Here is a 14,240-nt window from a genome sequence, read left to right as displayed (position 1 = left end):
GAAACAAGAAAACAAGAACTGAAAAATTCTGATCTGTTAAACAAAACCTAAGCTAGAGGTCTAGAATAAGCTGAACTGATCATTAAAGAACAGACAGAAAACAAAGTCATCCAGCAAGAAAATCTTAGGTAAAAAAACTGAAAACAATCTCCAGAATAAACTAATTAAGGAAATTAAATGTTAAGAGGCCAGCAAAAAAATAATGAATCATACTAGGAAAATTGAGGATATGGCCCAGTCAAAGGAACAAACCAACAATTCAATGAGGTACAGGAGTTGAAACAATTAATTCAGAATGTTCAAACAGACATGGAAAACCTCATCAAAAAACAAATCAATGAATTGAGGGAGGATATAAAGAAGGCAAGGAATGAACAAAAAGAAGAAATCAAAAGTCTGAAAAAACAAATCACAGAACTTATGGGAATGAAAGGCACAGTAGAAGAGATGAAAAAAACAATGGAAACCTACAACATTAGATTTCAAGAGACAGAAGACAGGATTAGTGAACTGGAGGACGGGACATCGGAAATCCAACAAGCAAAAGAAAATATAGGGGAAAGAGTGGAAAAATATGAGCAGGGACTCAGGGAATTGAATGACAACATGAAGTGCAAGAATATACATGTTGTGGGTGTCCCAGAAGGAGAAGAGAAGGGAAAAGGGGAAGAAAAACTAATGGAGGAAAGTATCACTGAAAATTTCCCAATGCTTACAAAAGACTTAAAATTACAGATCCAAGAAGAGCAGCATTTCCTAAACAGAATAGATCCAAATAGACATACTCCGAGACACTTACTAATCAGAATGTCAGATGTCAAAGAGAAAGAGAGAATCTTGAAAGCAGCAAGAGAAAAGCAAGCCATCACATACAAGGGAAGCCCAATGAGACTATGTGTAGATTTCTCAGCAGAAACCATAGAGGCTAGAAAACAGTGGTATAATGTATTAAAGATAATAAAAGAGAAAAACTGCCAACCAAGAATTCTATATCCAGTAAAACTGTTCTTCAAAAATGAGGAGGGGCAGGCCACTGTGGTTCAGAAGGCAGAGTTCTCGCCTGCCATGCTGCATACCCGGGTTCAATTCCCGGTGCCTGCCCATGGGGGGGGGGGGGGAGAAAAAGAGGGGGAATTAAAACATTTTTAGACAAAAATACACTGAGAGATTTTATGACCAAGAGACCGGCTCTGCAAGAAATACTAAAGGGAGCACAAAGAGACAGATAGGAAAAGACAGGAGAAGAGGTGTGGAGAAGAGTGTAGAAATGAAGACTATCAGTAAAAGTAAAAAGAAGAAAAATTAGATATGACATATAAAATCCAAAAGGCAAAAATGGTAGAAAAAAGAACTGCTCTTATAATAATAACACTAAATGTTAATGGATTAAACTCCCCAATCAAAAGGCACAGACTGGCAGAATGGCTTAAAAAACAACACCCATCTATATGTTGTCTACAGGAGAGGCATCTTAGGCCCTAGGATAAACATAGATTGAAAGTGAAAGGTTGGGAAAAGATATTCATGTAAACAACAATCAGAAAAGAGCAGGAGTAGCTATACTAATATCCAACAAATAAGACTTCAAATGTAAAACAATTAAAAGAGAAAAAGAAGGACACTATGCATTAATAAAAGCAACAATTCAACTAGAAACAAAATCATAAATATTTATGCATCGAGCTAGAGTGCTCCAAAATACATGAGGCAAACACTGAAGTCACTGAAAAGAGAAATAGACACATCTACCATAATAGTTGGAGACTTCAATTCCCCACTCTCATCTATGGATGGAACATCTAAACAGAGGATCATTAAAGGAACAGGGAATTTGAATAATACAATAAATGAACTAGATTTAACAGACATTTATACAACATTACACCCCACAACAGCAGGATACACCTTTTTCCAAGTGCTCATGGAACATTCTCAAGGATAGACCATATGCTGGGTCACAAAGCAAGTCTCAATACATTTAAAAAGATTGAAATCATACAAAACAGTTTCTCAGATCATAAAGGAGTGAAGCTGGAAATCAATAATAGGCAGAGGACAAGAAAATTCGCAAATATATGGAGGCTTCTAACACATTCTTAAACAACCAGTGGGTCAAGGAAGAAGCTACAAGAGAAATCAGTAAATATCTCGAGGTAAATGAAAATGAAAAAACAACATATCAAAATTTATGGGATGCAGCAAAGGCAGTGCTAAGAGGGAAATTTATTGGCCTAAATGCCTATATCAGAAAAAAAGAGCAAAAATTGAGGAATTAACTGTCCACTAGGAAGAACTAGAGAAAGAACAGCAAATAATCCCAAAGCAAGCAAAAGGAAAGAAATCACAAAGATCAGAGCAGAAATAAATGAAATTGAGAACATGAAAACAATCGTGAAAATCAACAAAACTAGAAGTTGGTCCTATGACAAAATCAATAAGATTGATGGACCCTTAGTGAGGTTGACAAAAAGAAGAAGAGAGAGGATACAAATAAATAAAATCAGAAATGGAAGAAGAGACATAAAACCACTAACCCTGCAGAAATAAAGAAGATAATGAGAGGATACTATGAACAACTTTATGCTAATAAACTAGACAATGTACATGAAGTAGACAATTTCCTAGAAAGGCATGAACAACCAACATTGACTCAAGAAGAAACAGACGACCACAACAAACTAATCACAAGTAAAGAAATTGAATTAGTCATTAAGAAGCTCCCCCAAAAAGAAAAGTCCAGGACCAGATGGCTTCACATGTGAATTCTACCAAACATTCAAGAAAGAATTACTACCAATTCTGTTTACTCTTCAAAAAAATTGAAGAGGAGGGAAGGCTACCCAACTCACTCTATGATGCCAACATTACCCTCATACCAAAGCCAGCAAAGATACTACAAGAAAAGTAAATTACAGACTAATCTCTATAATGAACATAGATGCAAAAATCCTCAACAAAATTCTTGCAAATCAAAGACAGGGGCACATTAAAAGAACAAGCTGTGGCATATACATACGATGGAATATTTTGCAGCTATAAGACAGAATAAAGTTATGAAGTATGTAACAACATGGATGGACCTTAAAGACATTATGCTGAGTGAGATGAGCCAGAAACAAAAGGACAAATACTGTATGGTCTTACTGATATGAAATAACATTAGTGAATGAAATTGGAGAATTTCAGTTAAAAACAGAGACTATCAGGAGATAGAAATAGTGCAGATATTGGGTAATTGGAGGTGAATACAGATTGTGCAATGGGACTGATTGTAAAAATTCAGAAATGGATAGCACAATACTACCTAACTGTAATACAATAATGTTAGTACACTGAATGAAGCTGAATGTAAGAATGATAGATGGAGGAGGGCTGGGGGTACAAATGACACCAGAAGGAAAGATAGACAATAAAGACTAAGATGGTATAATTTAGAAAAGGCTAGAGTGTACAATGATAGTGACTAAATGTACAAATTAAAAAGTGATTTTGCATGAGGAAGAACAAAGGAATGTCAATATTGCAGGGTACTGAAAATAGATAGTAATTCATATTTTAAAACTTTGACTTCGTGTGAGACTAAAGCAAAAAATGTTTATTTGGTAAAAAATTTATATTTTGACTACTGCATTTCTTAATATAACTCATGTGGACAGTTTAATTGAACACCGTGACTACATGGAACCTTGAGTGAGTAGGGCATGAGATATTGTAGGTTTGTCCAGTGATGCCCCGATAAATCCCAGAGTGAGCTGAACAGTGAATAAACATCTGTAAAGTCCCTTGGGGAAATGGTGAGAAAGGGGGAAAATCCAACTTCCCCATGTGGAGAATTTCTGATATTCTCATAAGCAATGGGAACAACCAAAGCAACTGGCCGAGCCCTCAATCTTGGGGTTTGTTACTTATATGAAACTTATCCCCGCAAAGGATAGGTTAATCCAACTTAAAATGAGGCCTAAAAGTCACCCTCAGAGAATCTCTTTTTTTAATTTTATTTTTTAAGTAGCTTTTTAAATATTTCTCTTTTTTAAATAATTTTTTAATTAAAACAAAATTACAAGAAAAGCAAACATCCTTAATATATGCTCATTCTGCTCTACATATATAATCAGTAATTCACAATATCATCACATAGTTGCATATTCATCATCGTGATCATTTCTTAGAACATTTGCATCAATTCAGAAAAAGAAACAAAAAGACAACAGAAAAACAAAACAAAAACAGAAAAAGAAAAAAAGAATTTTACATACCACAGAGAATCTCTTTTGTTGCTCAGATGTGGCCTCTCTCTCTCTCAGCCAACATGACAAGCAAACTTACTGCCCTTCCCCTCTGTATGTGAGACATGAATTCCAGGGGTGTAAACCTTCCTGGCAACGTGGGACAGAAATCGTAGAATGGGCTGGGACTGAGTATCAAGGGATTGAGAAAACTTTCTTGATCAAAAGGGGGAAGAAGGAAATGAGACAAAATAAAGAGTCAATGGCTGTGAGATTTCAAACAGAGTCAAGAGGTTACCTTGGAGGTTATTCTTACACATTATATAAATATTACCTTTTTAGTTAAGGTATATTGGAGAGGCTGGAGGGAAATGCCTAAAAATGTAGAGCTGTGTTCCAGCAGCCATGTTTCTTGAAGGTGATTGTATAATGATATAGATTTCGCAATGTGACTGTGTGACTGTGAAAACCTTGTGTCTGGTGCTCTTTTTGTGTACGGTATGGACAGATGAGTAAAATATATGGATAAAAAATAAATAAAAGGGGGAACAAATGTTAAATTTAGTAGATTGAAATGCTAGTGAGCAATCAAAGGGAGTGTTAAGGGCTATAGAAAAAATAGGGGAAACAAAGGCTAAAACATATTGGATAGATGGAAAACTGGCAGTCAATGAGACGGAGGGGTAAAGGGTATGGTATGTATAATTTTTTTTCTTTTTTCTTTTTCTGAATTGATGCAAAATGTTCTAAGAAACGATCATGGTGATGAGTCTATGTGATGATACTGTGAGTTACTGATTATATACCAAGAATGGAATGATCATGTGGTAAGAATGTTCACGTTTGTATGTTTTTATATTTAAAAAAAAAAAAAAAGCTATCCGACCAAAAGGGGGAAAAGAAGTGTAACAAATAAGGCATCAGTGGCTGAGAGAGTTCAAATAGAGTTGAGAGGCTACTCTGGAGGTCACTCTTATGCAAGCTTCAGAAAGATATTGCTACTTATCATAACTTGCCTAACTTAAACTAAAACCATTCTGGCCAATCGTAAAAACATCTAGGTGTTACATAAGAGTCTACAAAGGTTCCATGTGCTACCATAACTTCCTAGTTACTACAACCTTCAGATAGGTCTCTGGATCAAATAAGTCCTGAAATGCCCAGCCTCTCCAGAACATCAACTTGCCCTATCCCCCATCCCAAATTATCGTACAGCCCATCCAACAAATACCCCTAAAGAGTGAGAGAAAAGGCAGGCCATGGTGGCTCAGCAGGCAGGAATGCTTGCCTGCAATGCCAGAGGACCCGGGTTCAATTCCTGGTGCCTGCCCATGTTAAAAAAAAAAAGAGTGGGAGAAAGGTCAAGGAAGAAGGTGGAGTTATACAGAGAAGGTAGGTTTTAACAAACAAGTATGATTGTTGAATCATTATATTGATATTTCTTTTAGTCTCCAGTATCTTAGAGCAGCTGGAAGTAAAAACCTAAAATTTTGGAATTACAACCCATACTGAACTCTGAAATCTGTCTACAACTAATTGTTTTGATGTACTTTGAAATTTATTGTTCCTTTGTATATATGTTATTTTTCACAAAGAGAAAAAAAGTTGATTGTGATAATAAATGTACAGCTATATAATGATATTGTGAACCACTGATTGTATATCTTGGATGATTACATGGTATGTGAATATACAATACATATCAATAAAAAGTAATTTTTAAAAAAAGCATTTGAAAAGTCCCAAACATTTTCATGATAAAAATATTCAGAAAACTAGAAATAGAAGGGAAGTTCCTCAATATTATAAAAGACATTTATGAAAAATTCACAGCTAACATTTGTTTAACAGTGAAAGATTGAAAGCATCCCCTCTAAGCTCAGGAAAAGTACAAGAAAATTTGCTTTCACCATTGCTACTCAACATTAACTGGGAAGTTTTAGCCAGAGTAATTAGGCAAGAAAAAGTAATAAAAGGTATTCAAATTGGAGAGGAAGAAGTAAAACTACCTCTATTTGCAGATGGCATGATCCTGTATAGAGAAAATCTCAAAGAAAATTATGAGAGCTAACAAGCCAATTCAGCAAATTTTCAGATAAAATTAATACACAAAAATCTGTTGCATTCTATACACAAACAATGAATAATCCAAAACAGGAATCAAGAAAACAAATCAATTTATAACATCTAATTGAATAAAATATCTAGGATTCGATTTAAACAAGGAGGTAAACATTTGTACACAAAAAACTACAAAACACTGCCGAAAGAAATTAAAATTGATCTAAATAAATGGCAAGACATCCTGTGTTCATGGATTAGAAGACTTAATATGTTAAAAATGACAACTCTACCCAAAACAATTTACAGATTCAATACAATCCCAATGAAAACTGCAACAGCCTTCTTTATAGAAATGGAAAAGCCAATCATCAAATTTATATGGAAGGTAAATGTCTCTGAATAGCCAAAACCATCCTGAAAAAGAAGAATGCAGTTGGAAGATTCACATTTCCCAATTTTAAAGCTTATTTATTACAAAGCTACAGCAATCAACACTGTGGTACTTGCGTAAGGACAGCCATACAGACCAATGGGATCAAACTGAGAATACAGAAATAAATCTTCACATCTATGTCTAATTGATATACATATATATTTAATTTGACTTTTTAAAATTATCATCACAATCAACTTTTTTCCCTTGTTTGTGAAAAATAACACACAAAAAAGCAATACATTTCAAAGCACATTGCAACCATTAGCTGTAGAACAGATTTCAGAGTTCCACAAATTTAGGTTTTTACTTCTAGCTGCTATAAAGATACTGGAAAAGTATCAATATATTGATTCAGCAATCATATTTGTTTGTTAAACCCTTCCTTCTTCATAAACTCCACCATCACCTATGATCTTTTTCCCATTCTTTATGCATATTTGGGCTATGTCCATTCTAACATTTTCATGTTGGAAGAGGCTGTCAATAATATGGGATGGGGGATAGAACTAGGTGATGTCTGGAGAGGCTGGCCCCTCTGCATTTCAGGACTTTTCTGGCCCAGGGATTCCAAATGACATCTGACAAGTATGTCAAGTCCACTCAAGGGGAAAGAATAATCCAACAAATGGTGCTGGGAAAACTGGATATTCATATGCGAAAGAATTACAGAAATTAACTCAAATTGGAATGATATCAACATGGTGATATAAATGCTACTGAAAACCTCTCTTCAGAGAATCAGCAAAAAAGCACAATTCTCACTTGTTCAGAATTCTCGAGTGACGTATACGCAGGAAAAGGATTCCACAGCTGAATCAAAGAAAGAAAAACATATCAAATAGAAAACTCCATCTCAGACCAGGTAGTCCTTTCCTCTCCCCCTCATTTGGTCCCATGTAGCTTGGTCCCAGAAGCAGTAGCCAGGATCAGCCCCACTTCCCACCAGGGACACAAACTATAAAATCTCTCACAGCACTGAGACAAATCCTTACCTATATCCAGACACAGAGATCTATGCCCACAGAGACCCATGGCAGGACTCAAGCTGTGGGGGAGGGCAGAATACAAAAGGGAAGCAAGGAAGAGCTTCCAAAATGAAGAAACAGGGAGGGAACCACAGAGTTTTTCCTAAAAGCAGTAAGTAACTAGGTAGAAACCATCCAAATAAACTGTTTGGGGACCCAGAGTACAGAGGAGGACATTTTCAAGGCCCAGGTGGGTGAGGGACGAAGAGTGTCCGAAAACAGTCTCTGGAAACAGAAATTGGAAGCCTGATCCTTGCCTGGGGCATGCCTGCAGATTGGGGCAGTTGGAATCTTCCACCGCAAGTAAAGTAGGGAACACAGCCCCATTTGCACCAGATTTTGGACACTGAAGAGAGGGCATAGGAACCCTGTAGTTTCAGCCCCACCCAGACTGATGCTGCCGGGGCTCTAGGAGGTAAACAGCTTCTGAGTCACTGAACAGCTCCATCTGTTCTAAGCAGGGTGGAAACTGCAGGAGAACTGCAGGGCTTTTCAGAGCCTTTCCAGACCCTATCCACATTCCACTGGAGCTGTTCTACATCCTCAGCACAGGTACGTATTTCCATTTGGGCTGAGAAATATGGACGACCCAACTGTCAAAGAAGTCACCTAATACAAACCCAGGCAACAACTAAACCTTAGACAAGGGAGAGAAACTGACCTTCAGAATCGATCCATTAAGATAATCAGACAACCAGATATCAGTAAAAAATCATAAGGCACACTAAAACTTAAGAATAAATGACCCAGCCAAATGAACAGATAATAAAATCGGAGGAAATACAGGATTTGGAACTAATCAAATATGTGTAAACAAACCTCCTGAATCAATTCAAAGTAATGATGGAAAATGCATATAAATAGCTAAAGGATATTAAGAAGACACTAGAAGAGCATAAAGAAGAAATTGATAGAATACACAGAAAAATAACAGATATTATAGAAATAAAACCACTGTAGATGAAATTAAAAATATACTTGACGCACACAACAGATTTGAAGAGGCATAAAAAAGAATTGGAGAGTAGAAGACAGATCAACTGAAATCAAACAGACAAAAGAACAAATGGAAAAAAAAGTGGAAAAATTTGAGCAGGGTCTCAGAGAAATGATTGACAACACAAAGCATGCAATATATGCTTCATGGGTGTCCCAAAGGAGAAGAGAAGGGAACAGGGCAAGGAAGAATATTCATAGATAAAATGGCTGAATGTCCCAACCCTTTTAAAAGATAAATATGCAAATCCAAGAAGCCCAATGTACTCCAAACAGAATAAATCTGAATAAATCCACTCCAAGACACATAGTAATCAGACTGTCAAATGCTGAAGAGAAGGAGAAAATTCTGAAAGCAGCAAGAGAAGAACAATTCACCACACACAAGGGAAGCCAAAGTCTGATTTCTCATCAGACACCATGGAGGCAAGGAGACAGTAATAAGATATATTTAAGATACTGAAAGGGAAAAATTGCCTGCCAGGAATTCTCTATCCAGCAAAGCTGTCCTTCAAAAATGAGGGAGGGTGGGCCACGGTGACTAAGCAGGCAGGGTTCTCACCTACCATGCCAGAAACCTGGGTTCGATTCCTGGTGCCTGCCTATGCAAAAACAACAACAACAACAACAACAAAAAAAAACGAGGGAGGGAGAGTTTAAAATATTCACAATAAACAGATGCTGAGAGAGTTTGTTAATAAGAGACCAGCCTGATGAGAACTAGCAAAGGGTGTCCTGCAGGATGAAAAGAAAAGACAGGAGAGGTCTGGAAAAGAGTACAGAATTGAAGGATATTGGTAAGGGTAACTTAAAGGATAAAAAAAAAAACTGACAAATAAAAACCAAAGGATAAAACAGTTGAATCAAGGAAATGCCTTTACAGTAATAAATCTGAATGTTAATGGATTAAACTTCCCAATTAAAAGACAAAGATTGGCAAAACAGATTAGAAAATATGATGATATCTCTATATGCTGTTTACAACAGACTCATCTTAGACCCAAAGATACAAACAGGCTGTAAGTAAAAAGATGGAAAAAGATATTCCACACAAGTAGTAACCGAAAGAAAACTGGGGTAGCTATACTAATATGAGACAAAACAGACTTTAAATGAAAAAAATGTTATAAGATATAAAGAACGGCAAAAAGGGGCAATTCAACAAGAAGAAATAATAATCATAAATATCTACACTCCTAATCAAAGTGTTCCAAAGTACATGAGACAAACACTGGCAAAACTGAAGGGGACAATAGACGACTGTACCATAATAGGAGGACCTTCAACACGCCAGTCTTTCCAATAGACAGACCAACTAAACAGGATCAAAAAGAAACAAATAACCTAAATAATGTGATAAATGAACTACACCTAACAGACATAAATATAACACTGCATCCAAAAACAGCAGGATACACATTCTTCTTTTTATTTATTAATTTAAAAAAATTAACAAAAATATTAACATATCATTCATTCTACATATATAATCAGTAATTCTTAATACCACATAGTTGCATATTTATCATTTCTTAGAACACTTGCATTGATTTAGAAAGAGAAATAAAGACAACAGAAAAAGAAATAAAACGATAACAGAAAAAAAAAGATTATAATACCATACCCCTTACCCCTTGCTTTCATTTATCACTAGCATTTCAAAATAAATTTATTTTAACATTTGTTCCCCCTATTATTTATTTTTATTCCATATGTTCTCCTTGTCTGTTGATATGGTAGATAAAAGGAGCATCAGACACAAGGTTTTCACAATCACAAAGTCACATTGTGAAAGCTATATCATTGTTCAATCATCATCAAAAACCATGGCTACTGGAACACAGCTCTACATTTTCAGGCAGTTTCCTCCAGCCTCTCCACTACATCTTGAACAACAAGGTGATATCTACTTAATGAGTAAGAATAACCTCCAGGATAACCTGTCGACTCTGTTTGGAATCTCTCAGCCAATGACACTTAGTCTCATTTCACTCTTCTACCTTTTGGTCGAGAAGGTTTTCTCAATCCCTTGATGTTAATTCTAAGCTCATTCTAGGGTTTTTCTCAATCCCTTGATGCTGAGTCTCAGTTCATTCCAGGATCTTTGTTCCACGTTGCCAGGAAGGTCCACACCCCTGGGAGTCATGTCCCACGAGAGAGGGGGAGGGTGGTGAGACTGCTCGTCGTGTTGGCTGGAGAGAGAGACCACATCTGAGCCACAAAAGAGGCTCTCGTGGGGGTGACTCTTAGACCTAGATTTTAAGTAGACTTGACCTATCCTTTGTGGGGTTAAGTTTCATATGAACAACCCCAAGACTGGGGGCTTAACCTACAGCTTTGGGTGTCCACACTGCTTGTGAGAATATCAAGAATTCAACTTCAGGAAGTTGAATTTCTCCCCATTCTTACCATTCCCTGAATGGGGCTTTGCAGATACTTTTCCACTCACTGATTGAATCACTCTGGAATTCATCGGGGCATCACTCTGTAAAAACCAACAAAATCTCATGTCCTACCTGAGATTCCAAGTACTTATGGCGTTCAATCAAACGATCTACATAAGTTATATTAGGAAATGTACTAGTCAAAATATAAATTTTGTAACAAATAAACATTTTTTGCTTTAGTCTCACACATAAGGTGACATTTTAAAATATTGATTACCATCTATTTCAGGACCCTGCAATAATGACATTGCTTTGTTCTTCCTCATGTAAAAACATTTTTAAAACTTGTACATTGTACATTTCACTATTATTATACACTCTAGGCATTCCTAGATTGTATCATCTCAATCTTTAACATCCATCTTTTTTTCTGATTTCATTTATGTCCCCAGCCCTCCTCCATCATTCTCACATGCAGCTTCATTCAGTGTTTTAACATAATTATATTACAGTTAGGTAGTATTGTGCTGTCCATTTCTGAGTTTTTGTATCCAGTCCTGTTGCATAGTCTTTATTCCTTCAGCTCCAATTACCCAATATCTTCCCCTATTTCTATCTCCTGATGGTCTCTGTTACCAGCAAAATATTCCAAGTTTATTCACTTACGTCAGTTCATATCAGTGAGCCCATACAGTATTTATCCTTTAGTTTTTGGCTAGACTCACTCAGCATAATGTCCTTAAGGTCCATCCATGTTGCTACATACTTCATAAGTTTATTCTGTCTTAAAGCTGCATAATATTCCATCATATGTATATACCACAGTTTGTTTAGCCACTTGTCTGTTGATGGACATTTTGGCTGTTTCCATATCTTTGCAATTGTAAATAATGCTGCTATAAACACTGGTGTGCAAGTGTCCATTTGTGTCTCTGCCCTTATGTCCTCTGAGTAGATACCTAGCATTGGTATTGCTGGGTCATATGACAATTCTATATTCAGCTTTTTGAGGAGCCGCCAAACTGCCTTCCGCTGCAGTTGCACCATTTGACATTATGCCTCTTTCTCCACATGCTCTCCAGCACTTGTCATTTTCTGTTTTATTGATAATGGCCATTCTGGTGGGTGTGAGATGATATCTCATTGTGGTTTTGATTTGCATTTCTCTAATGGCCAGGGAAGGTGGGCATCTCTTCATGTGCCTTTTGGCCATTTGTATTTCCTCTTCTGAGAGGTGTCTGTTCAAGTCTTTTTCCCATTTTGTAACTGGATTGGCTGTCTTTTTGTTGTTGAGTTGAACAATCTCTTTATAAACTCTGGATACTAGACCTTTATCTGATATGTCATTTCCAAATACTATCTCCCATTGTGTAGGCTGTCTTTCTACTTTCTTGATGAAGTTCTTTGATGCACAAAAGTGTTTAATTTTGAGGAGTTCCCATTTCTTTCTTTCTTTCTTCAGTGATCTTGCTTCGGGTGTAAGGTCTATAAAATCGCCTCCAATTATAAGATTTGTAAGATATTTCCCTACATTTTCCTCTAACTGTTTTATGGTCTTAGACCGAATGTTTAGATCTTTGATCCATTTTGAGTTAAATTTTGTATAGGGTGTGAGATAAGGGTCTTCTTTCATTCTTTTGCATATGGATATCCAGTTCTCTAGGCACCATTTATTGAAGAGACTGCTCTGTCCCAGGTGACTTGGCTTGACTGCCTTACCAAAGATCAAATGTCCATAGATGAGAGGGTCTATATCTGAGCACTCCATTCGATTCCACTGGCCAATATATCTATCTTTATGCCAGTACCATGCTGTTTTGACCGCTGTGGCTTCATAATATATCTTCAAGTCAGGCAGCGTGAGACCTCCAGCTTTGTTTTTTTACCTCAAGATACTTTTAGCAATTCAGGGCACCCTGCCCTTCCAGATAAATTTGCTTATTGGTTTTTCTATCTCTGAAAAGTAAGTTGTTGGGATTTTGATTGGTATTGCGTTGAATCTGTAAATCAATTTAGGTAGGATTGACATCTTAACTATATTTAGTCTTCCAATCCATGAACACGGCATGCCCTTCCATCTATTTAGGTCTTCTTGATTTCTTTAACAGTTTCTTATAGTTTTCTTTTTATAGGTCTTTTGTCTCTTTAGTTAAATTTATTCCTAAGTATTTTATTATTTCAGTTGCAATTGTAAATGGCATTCGTTTCTTGATTTTCCCCTCAGATGGTTCCTTACTAATGTATGGAAACACTACAGATTACTGAGTGTTGATCTTGTAACCTGCCACTTTGCTGTACTCATTTATTAGCTCTAGTAGTTTTGCTGTGGATTTTTCAGGGTTTTCAACATATAGTATCATATCAGGATACACATTCTTTTCAAGTGCTTATGGAACGAGCTTTTTCAAGGATAGACATATGCTGGGGCACAAAACAAGTCTTAATAAATTTAAAAAGACTGAAATTATACAAAATATTTTCTCTGATCACAATGGAGTGTAGGTAGAAGTAACAAATGGAGAACCGGAAAATACACAAATAAATGGAGGTTAAAGAACCAGGCTCTTAAACTATCAATGGGTCAAAGAAGTAAGTACAAGATAAATCAGTTAATATCTCTAGACAAAAGACAACAAGAATACAACGTATTAAAACTTATGGGAAGTGTTCTAAGGCCCTACGAAGGTGGCTCGAGTTCAGGCTGGCTATTGTTATTCTGTCCTGAGATTTTGGGTTCTTGTAGCCAAGTTTCTGTTTTTTTCCAGAGCAGTACAGAATGGCCATGTTCCAGGAAAGTTCCTGATTTACGCTTCCTTTGTTTTCCAGTGAACTTGAGAAGTCTGGCAAGGTGATGACCAGATAGATAACTACAAGGAAAGCCAAGACAATCCCTTGAGACAAGTTGCATTCATAGACAAGAGAACACCAAAGGAAGAAAGTAGTCAAAAATGTAGAATACATAGAAAATTCATTTTTCTGATCACAGTATTTGTTTCTATATGACAGACTCCCTAAATGTCATTTATGGAAAAAGTGTTCAAAACATCATTTGAGAAGACTTCCGGAGAAGTTGGAGGCTTAGTAAGAGGCGCGGGTCTTAGTTCCT

General features: G+C 36.4%; 1 protein-coding gene across 1 annotated transcript in view; it reads right to left on the bottom strand.

Annotated features, from left to right (window-relative positions):
• SLC9D1 (solute carrier family 9 member D1) overlaps positions 1-14,240 on the bottom strand; it is a 141,140-nt gene that overhangs the window by 53,525 nt on the left and 73,375 nt on the right. The gene's annotated exons all lie outside the window — the stretch shown is intronic.

This window comes from Tamandua tetradactyla, chromosome 4 (assembly GCF_023851605.1).
Source record: "Tamandua tetradactyla isolate mTamTet1 chromosome 4, mTamTet1.pri, whole genome shotgun sequence".
NCBI lineage: Eukaryota > Metazoa > Chordata > Mammalia > Pilosa > Myrmecophagidae > Tamandua > Tamandua tetradactyla.
Note: the sequence above shows the minus strand (reverse complement) of the source record. Positions and strands in the feature narration are given on the sequence as shown.